This window comes from Patiria miniata, unplaced genomic scaffold (genome assembly GCF_015706575.1).
Source record: "Patiria miniata isolate m_02_andy unplaced genomic scaffold, ASM1570657v1 HiC_scaffold_24, whole genome shotgun sequence".
Classification (NCBI taxonomy): Eukaryota; Metazoa; Echinodermata; class Asteroidea; order Valvatida; family Asterinidae; genus Patiria; species Patiria miniata.
The window spans coordinates 17,748,121-17,768,983 of NW_024037063.1; the positions used below are offsets into that span (position 1 = coordinate 17,748,121).

At 39.4% G+C, this 20,863-nt stretch overlaps 2 protein-coding genes across 4 annotated transcripts in view; one reads left to right on the forward strand and one right to left on the reverse strand.

The window, feature by feature from the left end:
* Positions 1-18,672, reverse strand: part of LOC119732139 — a 61,141-nt gene extending 42,469 nt beyond the window's left edge. The window contains exon 1 of one of the 3 annotated variants that reach the window (XM_038205538.1): positions 18,411-18,672. The gene's annotated coding sequence lies outside the window, so the exon portion shown is untranslated. Of the gene's footprint in view, positions 1-11,157; positions 11,290-18,410 lie in introns of those variants that run through there. The other 2 variants (XM_038205536.1, XM_038205537.1) reach the window with 2 other exon arrangements.
* A 225-nt stretch (positions 18,673-18,897) lies between these two features.
* LOC119732140 (protein kinase C iota type-like) overlaps positions 18,898-20,863 on the forward strand; it is a 48,860-nt gene continuing 46,894 nt past the window's right edge. Inside the window, exon 1 of the mRNA XM_038205539.1 lies at positions 18,898-19,096. The gene's annotated coding sequence lies outside the window, so the exon portion shown is untranslated. The remainder of the gene's footprint in view (positions 19,097-20,863) is intronic.

Below are 20,863 nucleotides of genomic sequence, written 5' to 3' on the forward strand. Positions count from 1 at the left end.
CAAACATGTAGATTTGAGTGATTTCCATTCCATCAATCATTACAAGGTGAAAGGCACAACAGACTGTACACACACATTTCTATTTACCAGTATACAAATCACTGAAAATCCCCATGGAAATAGTTCACAAAGAGTACTTGTATGAAAATGTACAATGTAGATAGAGAATCTTTCTCCTGATTTCATTACAAATGCATACTGAATACCATTTTTAATGTTACTGAATGTGAGCTACATACGCACTGTGTGTTTACATGTATCTCGATCAAGTCGAAAGCAGACGAGACCCAAATGGTATCCATCCCCACGCGTGACAAAATTCACAGTTCAACTCAATTGCCAATGTAATACTTTCTCTAGCATACACTGATTGGGCCAGCCAAGCCAGTGTGATTCAATGTCGCCTTGCACTAGACGCCCTTTAGACCTGACACCTGGATTTCTCGAAAATTTGATAAGTTATGCCTGGAAAAGCCATATTTTTTAATAATTACCTAAATTCAGGGTTTGGCAAACAGCCATTTACGTTGGCGGGCAGGCTACAGTACTGCAACTGCACACGTGTACATTGTATATTTCTATAATGTGGTTGGGCACCTTGTTGGCATGTGATCATTTCCAATTTTATTCCAGTAAAAAGTACATGTAACCTACCAAATTATTATCGAAAAGCTTACTTGGATTAAATTGAAGACTGTATTGAGCACTAAATATCACATGAAATTATTCTGTCTGGCTTTCTGTCCTTTTGAAGAAATTGAGAACGTACAGTTAGTAGTACAGTAAGTAGGTGATTTCAACCGACAAATTTTCGAAATAATGAATGTTATATGGACGAAACTGTGTTTCGTGATCAAAAGGTTACAGTGCAATGTTTTTCACTGTTTTCTCGAAAAGTGTAATATCCACTGAGCTGAAACTTCAACAGGTTGGGTTTTATATTCAAATTTGGATTTTGACTGGCGTTAGTGGAAACAAAATGCATGAAAAGTAAATGATCTATACATGTTTGCCTTAAAAGACTTTTGCTAAGATTACTGCAGATAAAGAACACTTTTTAAAAAAATAAATGAAAATAAAAACCATTTATTTAATGATAAACGATGGTCAGTTTCGACCTTCTTCATGGCATCTGACGAACTCATGAATTATCAAAACTGAAATTCAAGGTTTAAGCAAAACAGAATTAGGGAGATACATTGTACACTATACTGGTGCTAAAACAATCAGCATTGCTCTGAAATGACTCCAATCTTAGTTCTTACCCACAGTCTGCCCAGCAATCCAAACTTTGACTGGGCGCCGAAACACCCTGCTCCCCACAGAACGTCCAGACTTACTCCGTGTCCTCTTTGAAAAGTGCAACCCCATAGTTAAAGCACCACGGATATCAACTCCAAAAAGAAAAAGGGTCTACAAGACGATAAGCTGATCAATCCTAAGAACAAATCTCCAATTTTTCTTTTCACAGTCAAGTCTATCAACTTCATGCCAATAATGCTTTCCTTCGAAGTACAAATATACTTTTCCACGCCAAAAGGCCAATGGGAAATGACGAGATGTAGGCAAGCGGCGGACGCGGTGAGACAGCAAAAGAGCCAGACTCCAACCCGTAGTACACAAATGTACGTTCCTTTCTCAACAGCGAACGGTGACGGGCAGACGGGACACCTTCCAAAAAAAATTGGCGCGGTGCATGGGCAGCTATCTAAAATGCATTATAGATGTGCGGCTCTGTGCATGTGTACATGTACTGCAATGCCTGGAAGCTTTCCAGTAATTTTGAATTTTTCCTTTCTGGAATTCCGGAAATTTGCAAAATCTCCCCATCCGAATAAAACAAAATTAATATGAGATTTTTTCTATACTCTTCAAAATCAAATATGTAAAGAAACCAGGAAATAAAAACTTTTACTCGGTTATGTAGCTACATGTACTCTAAAATATTGACAAAATGCACTCATGCATGCTATAACCTACAGGTGCTATAAGGAATCTATTCATAAACAAGAAGGTTTATGAAGTATGCTATGAAACCAGCACAACTTTTTATTGTCCATAAATCAGACAATTTATTACAAGAATTTGAGGCAAACAGTAAGAATTTTCATTGCAACAAGTATGTACTTTTTGCTATGTATAGGACTTAGATGTCTACAGTGTACCCCGGTCTACAGGTCGTGTACTTTTCTTGGGTGTTTTTTTTTGGGGGGGGGGGGGGGTAACGGGAAGAAGTACATATAGTAGTCAAGTACCAAGGTCACAAATAACATAACAGTCAAACCACACATCCCAGTCACAAACACTTGAAATAACAAAATCTTCTGCATACCGTGCAATGTGTGTACTGCACGGTATGGCTGTCTATTATCTTGCTATCTATTATCTTGTACTGGTTTTATAAAAGTATGGGGAAAAAACATGAAACTCGATCGTAGATCTGGTAAACTGGTATTGCAGTCTTATTGTACTATTGTAGTATAAACGTTGGCCTCTTATGGTTGGTCAGTATCAACTGAGATATAAAATTCAGATAAACAGGTATACGTGTACATTGTATTGTATTCCACTGGTCGTTATTCACAATTTTACAGTGGTTTTTTTTCACATTAAAAAACAAACAGACGTACACCCTTACATGGTATCCATATCCTGAAAGAAGAATCGATTCCACAAAAAAACCTAGCAATGTTGTGGTTTTTTAACTCTTCCCTCAAAGCATTACAAAGTAAATGTAGTAACTTCATTGTCCGCATTTTGTTACCATTTGTGCTGTAAATGCACAAAGGGACAAATCAGACTTTACCCATGCAGTAGCATTAACGTTGAAAATACAATATATTTTTCAACGTTACATATGTATTACAACGTTACAATACATATCGGGTATTAAAATTTCCCCTATTTTTGGAGCACATGCTGACTAATTTTTGACACAGATAGTAAGCTTAGATCTTAAACTTCAAAGATGTACCAATTACAGTATAATAGAGCAATTAATTGCGGAGTAATTAATCCCCATTTGAAAATGACTGCACACCAGGTGCCATATTTTTACAGGATGCTTTAGACTGTCATTCACTAACACTAACAGTCTAGTAAGGTATTTCAAAATAATTAAGTTGGTACTTTTGTTTTTTTGATTCCCCTTAAAGGGAATATACATCATTGGCTTTTGCTGTAATTTTCAGAAATGAACTATTTGAGGGGTTAGTATAATAGATCAAATATTGTTACACTGACATGTTTGAAGTTTTGTGTTCGAAAATGCTGGAAAAACCAAGAAAAACAAAACTGTTCAAGTAGTCTGGTTCCCTGACTCCACTAAATATAAAATGAATCAATTTACAGATGCCGGAAAATTGTAAGGTAAGGGTACCAGTCTAGCTGGCCTGCACCCGTTCATGAACATGTAACCAATAGCAAACACAATTTGGACTGAATTAATGGTAAATTTGGAGCAGTAGTTGAAAAATAGCTAGGTTTTTCCAACGGTGGTCGGCTGAAGACCGCTGGAAATTTTTACAGAAATACCATTTTCTTGAAAATGACTTCACACCAGGTGCCATAATTTTACAAGATGTTTGAGACTGTCATTTATCAACATCCTAGTAAGGTATTTGTAAAAACTTGGTAATTTTTTTTTTCGATGTTTGCAAATGTTGTCTATTCCCTTTAATAGCTTCAAAACAGCCTTGGGCTATTTTTTAATTCATTATTAATCAAAAGAAAACTACCGTAGCCCTTTATCTAATTCACAGCACAGTATACATGATAACACGTACATGCACAATATAGGCCTACTGTATGATGGAGCTACAACATACGTTTTTTTTTCTAAATGAAACATTAAAAGCTTCAACAGTCATAGGCTAATATTTAACTCACGATAAAAATAGAAAACCTACCGTTAACCTTCAACTATCCAATTCACAGCACTGACGAACCATTTATAAGTCATATACCGGCGTTTCCTCACATTGCTAGAGTACATGAACGAACCAGTAGGACTAGATTATGAGGAAGAAGGTCTTAGAACACAAGCTAAGGTTTCCTTGCTCCGCGGTCTCCACGGACCCCGCGATGTTTATTTATAAACCCTGAGCTCGTGAGCGTAGCAGGAGCTGCGATGCTAATGTGCGATGACTCATCCTCCGACACGTGGATACCCCAACGATCTCATTGGAAATTCACAACCCAAGTCGATTATACTGTCAGTGAAATGAATTTTTGATTAATTGTGCATGCGGCTAAGATCGCGTTATGCTAGGCCTACGTTATGCCAATGAGTGTTTTAATACTGAGGCATATTGTTCTTGCATACGTAGGCCTACGGTACATGTACCGGTACATGTATACGTATACATGTATGTACAGAGCATGTCTGTCTGTGTGTTAATTACATGTACATGTACATGTATCTCAAATAACAAATTATCTCAAATGTTGCACCTCTGAAAATCTAAGACCTCTAAAATGTATCCAAATTATTCAAACTGGTGTTTAATTAGAAGATTGCTCAGAAATAATGATATGAAATAACATACAAATTATTGGTTAGAGGTTTTTTCCTTTGCTTCAGTACATGTACATGTATATGTAAATGTACACAAACACGACAAGCTGCAGCTCTCTGGCAAATTAAAAAAAACCCATAAAAAACACTACAATTGCAAACAGATATTTGAAAGCCGTAAACTAAATTATTATTTATATCAGGCATCCAGTGGTAAAAATAAATCAGCATATTGTATACTTTCGTGAAAAAGTACCCGGATGACTGCAATATTATGTCAATAATTACCCGGTTGACTGCAATAATTATTGATATTGCAGTCATCGGAGCATTTTTGTTGGTTCCCGCTCAATCTAGAGCGTAGAAAGTCACAGTCAACCAGTCACCAGAGCGTAGCGCATAGCTTGTAGCACGTGGCACGCAGACACAGCGCGTAGCACTAGCAGGATATAAGCGCACTGTTGTCAACAGCCACAATGGCAGCTTCGAGCAGCGTGATAATTCGACGAAATCTGAGAAATGTAGGCAGTGTCCTGAAATTTATATCTTGCGAATCAAGCTGGTCAGCCTAATATAAATAATAATTATACTAATGTTGGATGGCTTTTTTTCGGGGGATACAAGCAGTGACAAGAATATATTGTACTCGCTGTAACAATATTGCACTCGTCTTCATCTCGTACAATATTATACATGTACATGTAGCTCGTGCAATATATTCTTGTATCCCCCTCAAAGCCATCCAATATTCTATATACTATTTTATCGAAGATACCGTACATGTAATATTGAATCATGAAGTTTGCATACAATGTATTTCTCGCTACATGTATGTATTAATTTTCATAAAATAAATGTCAAAGAAAACTGAAAACATACACTGTAATTCTTCATCAATTTCCTTCAACATTCTCTGAAAGGGATTGACTTCCTGAAGAAAAAATACCACAAAATCATGGGTTTTTAACAAACAAGACAAAACAATAGGATAAAATGATCCTTACTATGCAAATGGTAAATGCTTACAAAAATCAATAAATCTTCTACCTTCTCATTCAATAATTTAAACAAACATTGCACCGTAATGTATGTACGGTACATATTTAATACATACACACATTAAAGGTATGTGTATACGTACTTGTACAACATAATTTGCAAACACCAGCAAACAGCACTACCAAATTATCAAGTATCTTGTAAAATCATCATCATGGCACCTGGTATTCTGACATTTTCAAGAAAATGGAATTTTAAAAGTAAAAATAGGAAAAAAATAGCTTGTTCATATTTTATAGCTATATGAATTATCAAAACTGTAGGCCTTATTCATGGTGTAACTGTAAGCAACACAGACATAGTGCTAAAATCCATTATCATTGCTCTGAAATGACTCCAATCTTACCCAAAGTCTGCCCAGCAATCCAAACTTTGATTGGGCGCAGAAACACCGGTACCTTGCTCTCCGCAGAACTTCCCGACTTACTCCGTGTCGTCTTTGAAAAGCACAACCCCATAGTTACAGCTCCACGGAAATACACTCCAAAACGAAAAAGTCTACAGGACCATAAGCAGATCGATCCTAAGAACAAATCTGGAAACTACAACTAGCAGGAAAGGGCTCCACGCTCCTCCTCGGTATCCTGGCTTGTTCAGGTCACCGCACATTTCCAAAATTTTGCAAACTGTTCCAACAAGATCTTGTTGGAAGACTTGTACAGTTTTGTGAACTCCCAATTATCATTGGTTTGGGAACAAAGTGAGAATTTGTTCAGGGAGGAAGTGTGCCAATTGACCCACGATGCACCCATCCCTGGGGGACACAATAGGATATTTGTAGTCACTGCACAGAGGTGTGTCTTCAGACAAAGGGATTCTTTCATGTTTTATAATCTAGACAAGATTCAGCATTGTAATTGTGTCCGTATGATGTGCATACATGTACATGTACACCTGAATGGGTACATTTACATGTAAATTACCTAAAGCAGGTCTTGTTTCAATAGATTCTACACAAAAGACTTTTTGAATGAGACACACACAAGAAAACACAGACAATCTATAAAAACAAAGTTCTACAATGTACATACATTATAACCCAAAAATATGTGAGAAAAAATGGATGCAATGTCAGTGGCATACATTTGTAATTATATGAGAAATTATATGAGGAGGTATCCAACCCCCTCCCCCTCAGAATTTGGGGAAGGTACAAATGAGCTTTTTCTTGTCAAGAAGTCATGATTCCCCCTCCAGAAAATGCCCCCGCCCCCCATACTGCCTGTGACTTTGACCCCAATAACCCCATTGCAATTCACTATCAAAGTGTTATGTAATATAAAGAGCGTGAAGGTTAGGTAATCCTAGGGATGGATCATGCCACACACTTAGCAACTGATCCCGGATCCCAGCCATTGGTACTGAACGTGTAGGCCTATTCTAAACAAAATAGATTGTTCGGAAAATTGGTCAAGAAATGCGACATCACACTGGCCAGGCCAACTGTTTCGCTGCAGATTCTAGTCATACAAAATAATTAAAGGGAAAATACAACATTTGCAAACATCAAAAAATAAAACTACCAAATCATTTTGAAATACCTTGCTGGACTGTTGGTGAATGACAGTGTAAAGCATCCTGTAAAATCATGGCACCTGGTATACTGTCATTTTCAAGAAAAGTGGTATTTTTGTATCAATTTCCAAAGCTGGCCAGCTGACCAGCGTTGGAAAAAACTGGCTTTTTTTCAAATACTGGCCCCAATTGACCATCGCACTTGTTTGCAATCGATTACACACCTATGAATGGGTACAAGCCAGCTAGACTGGTTCCCTGACCTTACAATTCCCCAATGTATGTAAACTGCTCTGTTTCTTCTTATATGGAGTCAGGAACCAGACTACAGGAAAACGATTGTTTTTCTTGGTTTTATAGCATTTTCGAACCCAAAACCTAAAAAAGTTCAGTGTAACTATATTTGCTATATATATTTCCAACCCCCCATTCCATCCATTTCTGAAAATTACAGCAAAAGCAAATGATGTATATTCCCTTTAAAGTCACACCTGTAGTATTTTTTTTCCCAATTCCTAACGTAACAACACAAAAATACTCAGAAAATAGACAAGTCCGTAGTGAGTGGTGGCCATGTTTGCATCGGCGTGATTCCGTTGCTGTGCCAATGACCAGTTTCGGCAGATCTTACATGAACACTTCAATAGTGAATAATGGCAAAAATAAAGTCAGAATTAAATAGCATTAATACGTACGTCTTTGTGAGTTTCCACGGCAACCACTGATTTCTTCAAGCTCAACTTCTCCACGGAACCTCATCTTTAACCTCGGAAGTCACGAGATCTCAACTATTTTTGCCAGCACTTCCCCTTTGCAACAATGTATGATTTGCCTTGAATAACACTGTATTTCAAAAACTACAATCTCGTTGACTTGCACAATAATCTAAACTGTCCACAAAACATCTAGCTTGCAGGGCTTTATACCATGAGCGGCAGACCCTAGACCAGACAAAACCAAAACTAATTCTACCCAACCCCTAAACCACAACTTTTGATGAGCTAAACTAAACCAACAAAAACATGTACGCATAGTCGCATCAGCGTTTGTCATACCATGGAGCTATACCGAAATCACACAGACACATTTCCTACCCATCCTGCCATGGCAAACCCGGCTTAACAAGTGACTCGCTTTAATCAGGGAAGGACTTTCGAACACCTAGATTCCTTAAACATGTTAAAATGACCGGCTTTTTTGAAAAGTCATCACAGGATATTGCAGTCATGGCCTTGGAATGGGCCGATCAAATAAACAACAAGTTCTACTCGACATTGATGCAATACAGCAATTTTCTAGAAATAATGCTACAGTACATGTATGACATGCGCGTTACGTGAAAGTCAACAAAAACAGTTGATTTTCAAGGTTTTCTAGGACAACAAAAAATAAAGATCTATTTTTTGTGTGTTACTTCTGATTTTTCAATGAACATATTTTGACAGATTTACGTGAACAGTGGATTATAAAATTTGGGTTTATTTAGTAGGCCGAAGTGATAATGAAGTTTCAGTTTATTTTTCAGTCATTCGTTCCTGTTACAAATGTTGGGTTTCGGTACAAAGCCCTTCCATACGCAAAATGAGTTGCTCTGCTGTCTCATCATGGACTTAAATTTAAGGTTCATTATGTCATGAGTACATTTGTACAAGTACGATTCATAAAAATTTATCCAAGTACAAGTACTAGTACTACCGGTATGTACAACACTGATTTAAACCAAATTTGAATGAGCCATTTTAGCAAAATAGCGATAACTCACGCATCATAAAATAAATCCCCCTTAAATTTCAAACCACCAATGATGTCCACGATAGATACAAAACCATAATTTCTGCACCAATAATTGGCTTAAAGTATCATATACAGTACATTATAATCCCTGCTCGTATTTACCTAATTAGAATTCAATTGGCCACTTCCTTGTGTATAAGTTGACTGACAGCAACAGTTAACTTTGGTTGAACCATATAGATGATGTGATAACTACTCTACGTGGGGATTTTGGTATGACAAAGAACAGACTGGTTCACGGTTGTCATTTTGATTTAAATGCGTACATATTGACTGTATTGGGGGGGGGGGCTTACAAGTCAAGAACACTTTTGAACAACTTCCACTTGACCTAGATGCCACCACACTATCACTAGCACTTTTAGTTGAAGTCTGTCTGTCACAAGCCAATATGGCCCATCAGGCCGCGTTTATGTCCGGTTTCCTTGGCATGATACCTCTGAGAATATTTCTATTCCCCCTGGATGGGATGCCAGTCCATCGCAGGTTACTCCCCGCCAATGCCGATACCCATTTATACTCCTGGGTAGAGAGGGGCGAGTGGGGATGAATAGGCTTGCCCAAGGGCACCATATGGCAAGCAGCAGGATTCAAACCCCTGACCCTCTGATCATGAGTCACAAACCCTAACCACTTGGCCACACTCCCCCTATAGTACTGGTTGCAAGCCAATATGGCCCATCAGGCCGGCCTTTATCTTCGGTTTCCTTGGCATAAAATGACTGAGAATATTTCTATTCCTCATCACAGGTTACTCCCCAGCTAATGCCCAAAATGCCGGTACCCATTTATACTCCTGGGTGGAAGGAGGCAAGTGGGGATGAAGTGGCTTGCCCAAGGACGGGAGGAAGGGCGAAACAATTGACAGGCGCATAATTGTTACATACATATGTAACGGTAATCCTTACTTTTAGGACCCCGTTCCTATAGAGCAAGGGAAAGACTCGCCGTAACACTAAATGACACTCAAAATTGACATTCTGATATTTTTTTACACATCTGAACAATTGGCAATGACACCTTCTTGAATATCAGCAGGTTTAATTTTGTGGAAAGAGGGCAGGGCTTTGATTTATGAGGGAAATTAAGGGGTAAACGATGACGATGACAACCAGAAAACAGACTCAAAAACCAAGATGGAAAACGTGAAAGCTCGATGCAATGAAAGCTAGATGCTGATTGGCTAATAAAAAATAACATCTTATTTTTTTTTTTTTAGCAGCCAATCAGCATCGGGCTTTCATTATGTAGGGCTTTCACTCGTGTTGTGAGAAGTTGAGAACTACAACATGCACGTCTGACTGCAAAAAAGGTAGGAAAGTCACATTTTCTTTGAAACTGCTTTCAAATTACAACTAACATGAGTTTATATGAAGAAAAACGACTGCTTTAGCCTGCAAAAGTCACTTTGGTACTGGACAGTCATCTGCAAAAGTCAATTTTGAATAGAACTCGTAAAAAATAGAGGTTTTCTAAAGATAAGGATTACCCATGTAATAATAAATGTACACGTACATGAAGTTCTTTCCAATGTCTGACAGATATCGTCAGCACTTAGCCCCATAAATGTGGCCAATTTACTGGACTACCTCCGTAAATAAAGGCCACACTTGGAACATGTACCCGAAAATGTAGAAGTTTGTCAAGTTTTTATATATTTTTTCAGACGTCTATTTTTCATGTAATTTCGTGTTTGAATTTACGTATGCTAATGTGTAGTGTGTACAAAATGAATCTGGAAATTACAAGAAATATAGACGTCTGAAAAAGAGGGGATTAATTTGCTATCGCTTTAAATAGGGTGAGTGTGCTTCTAAAGCCTAAATAAACTACAAAGTCTAAATGTGAAAATAAAAACTTGACAAAGTTCTACATTTCCGGGTACATGTTCCAAGTGTGGCCTTATGGAGGTAGTTCAGTAAATTGGCCACATTTATGGGGCTTTTCGGCATGGGCAAAGGTTGAGAGGCTTGGAGAAATTCAAAATCTACTCAAGACATGTCAAGACCCATGTACAAAGTACGCACCAGTAAATAGTGTGAACGGGACCTTGCCTGTACCCATATTCGTTGGGACCCTGATCCAAATTGGTAAAAGCAATGTTCATCAGTTGTTCATGATCATGATGAGACAAGTTTCCCCAATTCCAACAAATAGGGTGCATGCATTTCATGTAACTTTCAATACATTGTGGTAAATATACTCACAGGAAAAAACTATATTGACAAACCTGTGCCCACGTCCACGGGCAATTAACAAGTACAAAGACTTACCAGAAAATGTTTTCTTTTGTGTTTTCCAATTTTACGAAGCAAAATTTCAACTGAGATCACACCCAGATGTACATGTAAACACAGGTATGGTGTACGTACATGTCTTTCAATTGCTTGTGTAGAACAGATAATTGTATATGTACAGTCCATGATGCCTGCATAATTGCATTATCATGTCACTGATCAAGGTCATTCTTTGACAACTGTGTGGTGGCAGTCTAGCGCCCTCTTTGTTCAAAATAATGTTATGGTACTAGAGACATCCCTACAGGATATTACATATTATTTAGCACCTGCTTTTACCAGGGTCCATACATGTACATGTTCCTACAGTACTTGTGTGTGCATGCGATATTATGAATTCTAGGCAATATACTTTTTCCCAACACAATTTACTGTTTCTCTCCATCAAAAAAAGTTAATCTAAAAACCACACAAATGGATTACACAACTCAATGTCCTACATGTATCATATCTAACGGAACTGAATAATAACTTTTTTAGGATACAAAATTGATTCAAAAGCAAACCGTAACAGATCACATTAAAGGGAAGATACAACATTTGCAAACATCACAAAACAAAATGATCAAATAATCACAAAATACCTCACTAGATTAACAGGGAATGACAGTCTACAACTTCATGGTAACGCAAAGTACAATGAAGTACGCGAACACAAATAACTTTGTGCCAAGTCATCTTAACTTATATTTCCACACAGTTTTGGAACTCGAGTGTTATTAGCCTTTGACTCAAGTCGAGTCGAGTCTCCTGATGAGTCGAGTCGAGTCTTCTGATCAGAGACTCAGAATCCAGTTGAGTCATTTTCTTGCAGTGACTCAAGTTGAGTTGAATCAGTTAACTGTTGGGACTTGAGTTGAGTCGCCAAACAATGTGACTCAAGTCGGACTTGAGTCGAGTCATTAATAATAATAATAATAATAATAACCGTATTTATATAGCGCCTTTTCCAAATGATACAAAGCGCTGGGGGAGAATGCAACCAAAGAGAGGTAAATGAAGCATATGAACATACAAGCTGATTTACCCGATCATAGATCGGGTAGGGCGTATTTGTGTTGGGGTTGAAAATGTAGGGAGTTAAATGTAAATGGGGATTTAGTTGAGAAGACATGCAGTTATAGAAAAGCAATTTCTGTGGTGCGATCTCAGGCAATTTCTGACCACTATTATAGTAAAAACCAATTGTTTTGAGCAAAAGATCATCTTTTAAACATAATTTTCGAGTTTGGAGTCATTGAATCAGCTATTCTGAGTAATAGAATAATTACAGTAGGCTACAATTTTTATTCGGGGAAAAAAAGTGGGGGGGGGGGGAGACCAAACGATATCCCGCTTTAAAATGTTGGGGTGGGGGTCCCCGTCCCTCACCGATTGACGCCCATGATAATTATGTACCACGGCATGTATAACTGTCTGTAAATTTTCCAGTTGGTCTGTGAAGTTGGCATTTTGTACAGTTTTGACAATAAATCATAATGCAATAAAACGTGAAGGTGTCAAGTTGCAATGGAAATGTTGAGTGTTATACCATAAAATTACAAAGTCTGAATCATGGAGGAAGGTCATAATTAAGTTACAGTATTGGACTCTTCAACAAACGTAAACTTGATACTTTTTACAATTTGCGAGACCTGCGTGGAAAACTCAATTCAACTTTTATATAAGTTGGCCTTTGAACCACAACATAAGCAAGACCAAACAGCCAACGACGTCCACCAATGGATATTATTATTTATGCAACGTAGTTCAAAGATCGCGATATTTGAAGCAATGCATCGATCCTTCGTTGATCCCAAAACAGGCCCCCGAATTTATAACGCGACACTGAATTATACGTGGCGGGCAGCGAACATCACAAAAACGTGACTCAGCCTTGATGGAAGCAACAGCACTCTATCCATAGAGCTTGCCCTATGCTCTCATGCACGTCTCAATGCTTGTGCTTCAAATAGCGAGCACCGTAGACCCAACCTCGTTTCCAGGGTGTGGAGCAAGCTGCAGTACGCGTTGCCATCGACGGTTTTACGCATAGCCGGGAAGTACTATGCAGTGTAGACTTTCAATTGGTCAGACCGCGCAAGGCATACTAATGTGTAGTCCTTCTGAGTATTTGTTGCACTCGGCGCAGGGGCGGCAAGCGAAGCACAGGAAAGAATAGGGACACTTGGTGGCCACGCACCATGGAGATAAAATATTTTGCCAAGGTCACCCCATGCTACCGTTTGGTGAACACTTTTGCAGAACAGCCGAGTAGAACACGTAAACGCAATCCCTACGTCAAAGCCGCTGACCTCGCACAGTCTAGACACGCAGAAAAGCCAGCACAGGGGGCGGCCAGGCAGTCAACGTGAAAGCACACACGACGGCAAATTCCTGCGCAAAACGCAGTCACGAAAAATAGACGAAACGGATCGCCGGTCCGTACGGGAAAATCAGGACAACTCGAAGTGTCTGACCCGGCGGAAGACACCCTCCGCATTTTTCCACGGACGTGGAGCGACTTTGGCGCCGCGGGAGCCCGTGGTCTCGGATCCTTTCATGAGCAAACATCGTCTGGGAGGCCGAGTTAAACTCTCTCTTATATATATAGACGAGACCCATTATGTAGCACCTTTTTGCTAGGTGCTGCGGCACACATTGCTGCCACTCGAGTCATTACAACTCTGAAAATAACACACAAATTGTCCAAATCTACATGTACATGTCACTTCCAAAATACAAGACAATCATTTCCATGTTGGAATCAACACTGGAATCCCCCCTTACATTACATCAATAGAATCACTTTTGTGTGGTACGGGTGCATGTACTGTACAGAGTACAGCACTATTTTTAGCCACGAGTGGATAAAAACTTCTGCTGTCCATTATCTCAAGATAGAGATGTGGGTAGAGCCATCATCAGCTAACCCTTGGAGGATAAAGCTTCTTCCTACAGAGAGTACAGAATGACACTGAGTCAACGGCGCGGTTTAGCTAAAGGTTTCCTCTGACAATGGGTGACTGATGACAGAGCTCTGCATGAGTTCACAGGGCTTCCTTGTTCAAACACTCAACGGCCAAAGTTGCTAAACAAGGGGCAACTCAATGATACTGGAATTTTGCACAGGAGTTCAGTGTTTTCTGCACTGAAACTACATGTCTTTTTGGTGAAGAAACATACATACAATGTACACATTTACATCTAAACAAGTGCGATTGCCCAATAAGCTTTGGCCATCTTGCATGAAAGTCTATAACGTTGACTGGAGATTGTGCAACAAAGCCGGCCTGCTGCATTCCACGTGCCGTCCCACGCACCCTCGAGGCTTCCCGGGCAAAAATCACGCTGCGCTAATCTGTCCCCGAAAATTGCCCAAAATAAGCTCCCTAAGTCTCCATAAACTATTGCTGATTTAAAAACAAAAAAATGGCATGGTTTGCTTTTTCTTTTTTTCTTGTCAAAATTTCAAAAACGAAAATGATATTTGGTTTACTTTTTCTTTTTCTTTTCAAAAATTCAAAACAATAAAAGGTATTTGAGTTTGCTTTTTCTTTTTTCTTTTAAAAAGTTCAATAACAAAAAATTGTAAATTTAAGGCCAAATAAAAAAGAAAGCATGTTTAGCAAATTAGCATCCCCGCCCACTTCCCTTTTGGAGGCTGCCTCCTTTTTTTCCTTCCTTTTTTTTAAACACGAAAAATGATAAATTTTAAACAGTGACATCATTCTGGGCTCTTTGTCTGTTGCATCTAGCCCATATAAAGCTGGTATGTCATTCCTGAGTCCAAGTTGCAGTTATTTAAAAAAAAAGCAGCTGCCGGCCATCTTGAAAAATAGCCCAGTCGGGCGGCGATTTTGGAAGGAAAACGAAAACAAGGGCCTCCTTTTTTTTTCAAAAAGCAGGACGCTAAACATGTTTCTTTTTTTACTTGACCTAAATGGTTTGCTTTTTCATTTTTCTGTTCAAAATTCAAAAACAAAAATTGGTATTAAAAGGGTTTGCTTTTTCTTTTTTCTGTTAACAGATTCAAAAACGGTAAACGGTAAAACAAGTTAGTTTTTCTGTTTTTCGTTTTTCAGATGCATAAACGGTAACTGGTAATGATTTGCTTTTTCTGTTTCTTTACAAAGATTACAGAACGTTAAACGGTTAGGGGTTCGTTTTTTTCTTCTTTTTTTCGACGATTTTCACGCCATTCAAGTTTGACTTTGAGCATCAACCCCCCGGACCCCACTTGCATGCGCACATAACCAGAGTTATGAAGATCTGATGAGAGGCCTACAAAGGCCTAATATCAAAAGAGGACCTGTAAGTACCTGAAAGTACATAAGTAAGTGATTGGATAGTATGTAGGCCTACACAGATCCATGTCATGGTCAACAATTCTTGGTCAAGAAAATTTCTTAACAAAATTGGAAATGTTTCTCAATCTCATTCACAGATTCGTGTCTTTTCATAATGACTGACCTTTATTGAGATGATACATTGTATATGAAGAACAAGTGGCGTTAGGTTGCAACATTCTTCCCGTATCTTTTGGCAACTAACTTACACTACAGTTAGTCAACTAGTCACATTAACTTGTTAGTCGTCTGGTCGTAGATGCCTACTGTATAGCCCCACTTAGTACGTGGGACGAGAGGCCAAAAACGCTTTAGTTTTCGAGATACACGATCTGGATACACGTAATTGTTGTATATTATTACATGTCAAAAGTCTCATCAAATAAAGGACCCACTCTCTGTTTGTAAACTTTTTAAGAGAAAATGAATTTATATTCCCCTATTAGGAAGCTTTGAGTGGCAGCATTACAACTGCAATTATTTGGTTTCAGCTGAAACCGTCTTACCTTTTTATTATTTTGAATATTGTTTTAAGAACTGATTCATGTTTTGTTGATGCTCCATCCATTCTATGAAAACCACCAATAAACCCCAACGGCCCACCCGTTTCCCTTTTCAAACTTTTATTACTTTTTTTTAACTTTCAGGCATTTAACTTTTTTAAAAGGTGTTTCAGAAGTTCAGATGCTCCACCAGATTACTCCTAGAACTATGAGGCTCCACGTAGTGGAGCCTCATAGATTTAGAACCCCGCAAAATTGTTGTCAGCACAAAACACTAATTAAGTACAAAAACGTCCATCCCAACCAAGCTTTTTCCCATAGAACCGCTGCACAGTTTGCCCCTAAACTCCGTACAATACGTCATGACATACTCATGTTATGTGCACCCTCAAAGTTCTAGGAGTACCACCAGATGCCGCGCACTTCTATTTATTGTTGAAAATATGTAACCCAGAGAGTTTGCAAAATTATTCTGATCTGGGGTTTTAATCATACTAATCGATGTTTATGTAGCTAATAAAAAAAAAAATTCGATTGTAAATTTAAAACTTGATAATTTCATGTTGGACAAAACTGTAACGAAGATATTTTGGCAATAACAAAATTCTAGAAATTAATATGAAAGAAGTATCATCTAGCAAGCCGTGTCTATCATCATTGGCTGAGTTCGGGCGGGTCTTGTTCTTGAAACGGGTCTATCATAAGTATCAATATCATTCTTGCAAACCCCAACAGATAGGTGGTGTGAGATCCTGTTCCGAGTGCAGTTTTCGAGCACGAGAACAATAAAATTTAAAAATTCAGTGTTGCATAAAAAAAAAGAGCGCCCGAACTTGGATGGCCATTGCAATAGGGGGCGCTGTTTCTTATGTTTTTTCTCATGCAGAATTTTTGGCATTTTTATCCCAAATTGTCTCATTCCCAAACAAACTGTGGATCGGGGAACAAAGTTTTTTCGATAGGGTACACCCATGGAGGAAGGAATTAACTCCTTAATTCCTTCCATAATCTACATGTCTGTGAAGTTTTATATTAAAACTTCGGCGAACCAGACCGCGTGACGAGCGAAAAAAAAAAGGCCTCGTCCCACGATTGCAGGTCAACTCGCCCCCTGGCCGACTCGCCCCTTACCGACTCGCCCCTGACCGACTCGCCCCCTGACCGACTCGCCCCCTGACCGACTCGACCCTTACAAGCTTGCCCCCTGGCTGACTCGCCCCCTAGCCGACTCGCCCCCTCGCCAACTCCCCTCCTAGCCGACTCCCCCCTCGACCGACTCGCCCCCTGACTGACTCGCCCCCTGGAAAATGATGCACCGTACGGGGACATCGTAAAAAAAATAATAAAGACAGTGGAGGGGAACACAGAGGGTCCAGCAAATCAGCTTCGTTATCTGAGTTTTGGGATTAAACTATTACAATTGCCCAATTCAAAATTTGGTTCTGAAAGTTCCATTTCTGAGCCTCTTTTATAACTTTTTCAAAACCGTTCGGTATGTTTGATAAGAACACCACTAAACCAAAAAAATGAAATACATTTTTTTGATTTTTCAAATATACATCATTTATTCTGAAAAATATTTTTTAACGAAACTGAGGACCCAGAGTCGAGATTTACAAATTACATTATGTCATTGACAAACGGTAAACGCGGGTATACCTGCCGCGCGCCGGCACCCACCGTACCGGTACCTGTCGCGCGCCGGCACCCGCCACCGGTACCTGCCGTGCCCGCCGGCGCGGCAGTCACCGTGAACGCTACTACTACGCGCACATGCCCAACGGGCCCTATGCCACGGGCACTCCGCAAAAAATCACGCTGCGCTTTATCGGTAAAGTTGTGCTAAGGTGTTTCCAACCCAAATTCTTTATAAAGCAAGGATCAATAGTTTTTTGCATTGGTATCGGAAATCCTTCAAACTTGCGTTTGAGTAATTTGGCTCCATTAAGTTTCACGTTGCGACCGGACAATGTGCTCCACTGTCTTTATTTTTATTTCACGATGTCCCCGTACGGTGCATAATTTTCAAGGGGGAGAGTCGGTCAGGGGGCGAGTCGGTCAGGGGGCGAGTCGGCTAGGAGGCGAGTTGGTGAGGGGGCGAGTCGGCTAGGGGGCGAGTCGGCCAGGGGGCGAGCTTGTAAGGGTCGAGTCGGTCAGGGGGCGAGTCGGTCAGGGCGCGAGTCGGTAAGGGGCGAGTCGGTAAGGGGCGAGTCGGCCAGGGGGCGAGTTGACCTGACACCGTCCCACGGACCATGCACGGACTAATTGTCACCCCTTGCGTTTCTGTTGCAAATTTACTGGACTCCCTCCGGCACCGCGTACAATTAATTGCACGGACCACATGCATGACATGACCACGTATTTACAAACAGCGGGGAAAGATACGAAAATGACTTACCTTTGGATTATTTATCACATCTGATTCAAAATGGAAGTCTAGAATCAAAGTTTAACAATATCTTCGGCGATCCGAACACGATATTCAGCAAAATGTGCAAAAAGAGAATCGTTTTCATCAGGCGACTGAGTGGTTTTTTGACATCTTGACACATTCGTCTCACCTGTAGTCTGATTTCAGACTTTCATTCATATTCGAAAAACAATACCTAGTGATGTGTATGAACGCGTAATCCAGACTATACCGGAAGAGTTGTCATTACGAGACTTCAACACTTTTTAGTAGGGGTGGTTCCTTTGTAGTTAAAGTGATTAATGCATTAACATACAAACACAGAACTTCCATAATCCACTTTATCGCCAACAATACTGTTTTATTGTATTTAAAATATATCTTTGGGATTTTCATACAGTAATCTGTCGTAAGTTTTCGGTATTTTAAGTAGTCCCTCAGAAAATTAAATTATACAAAGTTTACGCGCATCCCTGAAATATTTGTGTGGACAGTCATCAATTCAAGATGGCGGTTTAGGAGTGTCCGAAAAAATTCCAGTTGCCGTGTGTCAACTTGTGAAAATCTACAGTTATTCAGCATTGCGTATCCTCTTCATCAGTTCCGTCGAAACACGAGGGAGAAGTAAAGGAACTGTTTGATGTGATCTTAAAAGTTTTCGGAGTTACGCGAAGGTAAGAAAATTTCATTCTTCGTCTCACACCCTGTCTGCATAAAATTATTTCGAATCGTAAAGTTCGCTATATTCGAACAAGTGCATGCGAACCCAAGTGGGACATAGCAAATTGAGTAAGTGCGCTTTCTTGCAAATCACGCAATCTTCAGAATGAGCGCGCATTCTTAAGAACGAGCGCGCATTCTTAAGAATGAGCACACAATCTGAAGAATGAGCGCTCATTCTTAAGATTGCGTGGGAATATCACGTGCGCAATTTATGAATTTTGCGCAATCTTAACAAACATTGCACGACATAATTCATGTAATTATGTTAAATGAAATGTATAGCGGTTAAAAGGGAAACAATTCATATAAAGAGGAAAGAAAATGTTCTATGCTTCTGTACTCGTATAACTGCGATAATTTGAATCAAATAACCTGCTATTATTGGTATTGCATCTTCTGCCCACTATGGGAAGTTTTGTAATAACGGAGGACTGGGAACTAGTCTGGGAAGTGCTTTGTTTAGGCTAGACAATTTACAAGTCCCTGTATGTATCATATGCATGTCACGAAAAAAACGATGTCCAGAAGCTGCCAAAATTGCTCAATTGCTCAATATCAATTTTATTAAAGTGGCAAATAGCATTAGCGATATGGGATGTCATAGTATTCATTTTCATTCTTCACATTCTTTATTCTTACGCCCCCCCCCCCTTCCCCACTTTTGTTATTCCAAAAATCAGAATTCTTGCCACTACACTATTATTATGTCTCTTTTTTTTTCCTGGTCCCCCGAATACGTGTATACTTTCATATGCCCACTCTACTTTTCATCGTTAAATCTTTTCCTAGGTAAGGGACCTTGTGTTGCAACAGTATAATTGTTACGAATCAGTGAACGAGGATGCAGCTAGACTTGCCAAGCGCAGCCGGTGCTCGGCAGCGACAGTTGGCAGTTGAAAATAGCGTTACGGCTGCTGTAAAAAATAACCACCACGTTCAGACGTTTAATTTAATGCACTTCAAACGAAAGCAACCAACAAAGTTGAGTAAATCAATGTTATGAATCTTTAAATATAGGCAGTGGCTATTATGCCGGAGACGGCAAACCTTTAGTAAACGTTAGTTTGCCGGATATGCACTGAACATGCGCAGTTACTATTTTTTTGTACCATTTTCCGGTGACAAATGTTAGTCTGGCTCCATGCAGAAACATTATCGTTGTAACTTCGTATTCACAAGATGGGAATCAGACCATTTTACAATTTCTGACTTTTATTCCTTTTAAAAATGTCCTCCAGAGCCACAAATCTGAAAAAGAAAATGTAATACCCTGCAATAAAATGTTTGACACATGTTAAAATAATAAAAGAAGAATATTTTTTGGGGGGATGGGCAAAAAACCTTAGAAATGTCGCCAGCATGGCCAGCGGGGATCGGGATCGAACCCAGGTCTTCCCGCTCATGAGATCCGTTGCTTATCAACTAGACCAAGTATGCTACACAACCGTTGGTGGAAATTCAGCCCTATCTTAGAGAGTACAGCGCCCTCTGTTGATATGGATTGCCGCCGGCAAACCTTTAGTAAACGTTAGCTTGGTGACATTACCTCCGGCAATATATCCACTAGCTTAAATACATTTATGGCAAAACATGAATCTAATTCTGAATTAGACCCAGTAACTGGGGCGCTAGTACGACCGACCAAAGTCAAAATTCGGAAAAAAAAGGATTTCTACGGCGTCAGCATGCATCAACGACTGAAATGGTACAAATGTACA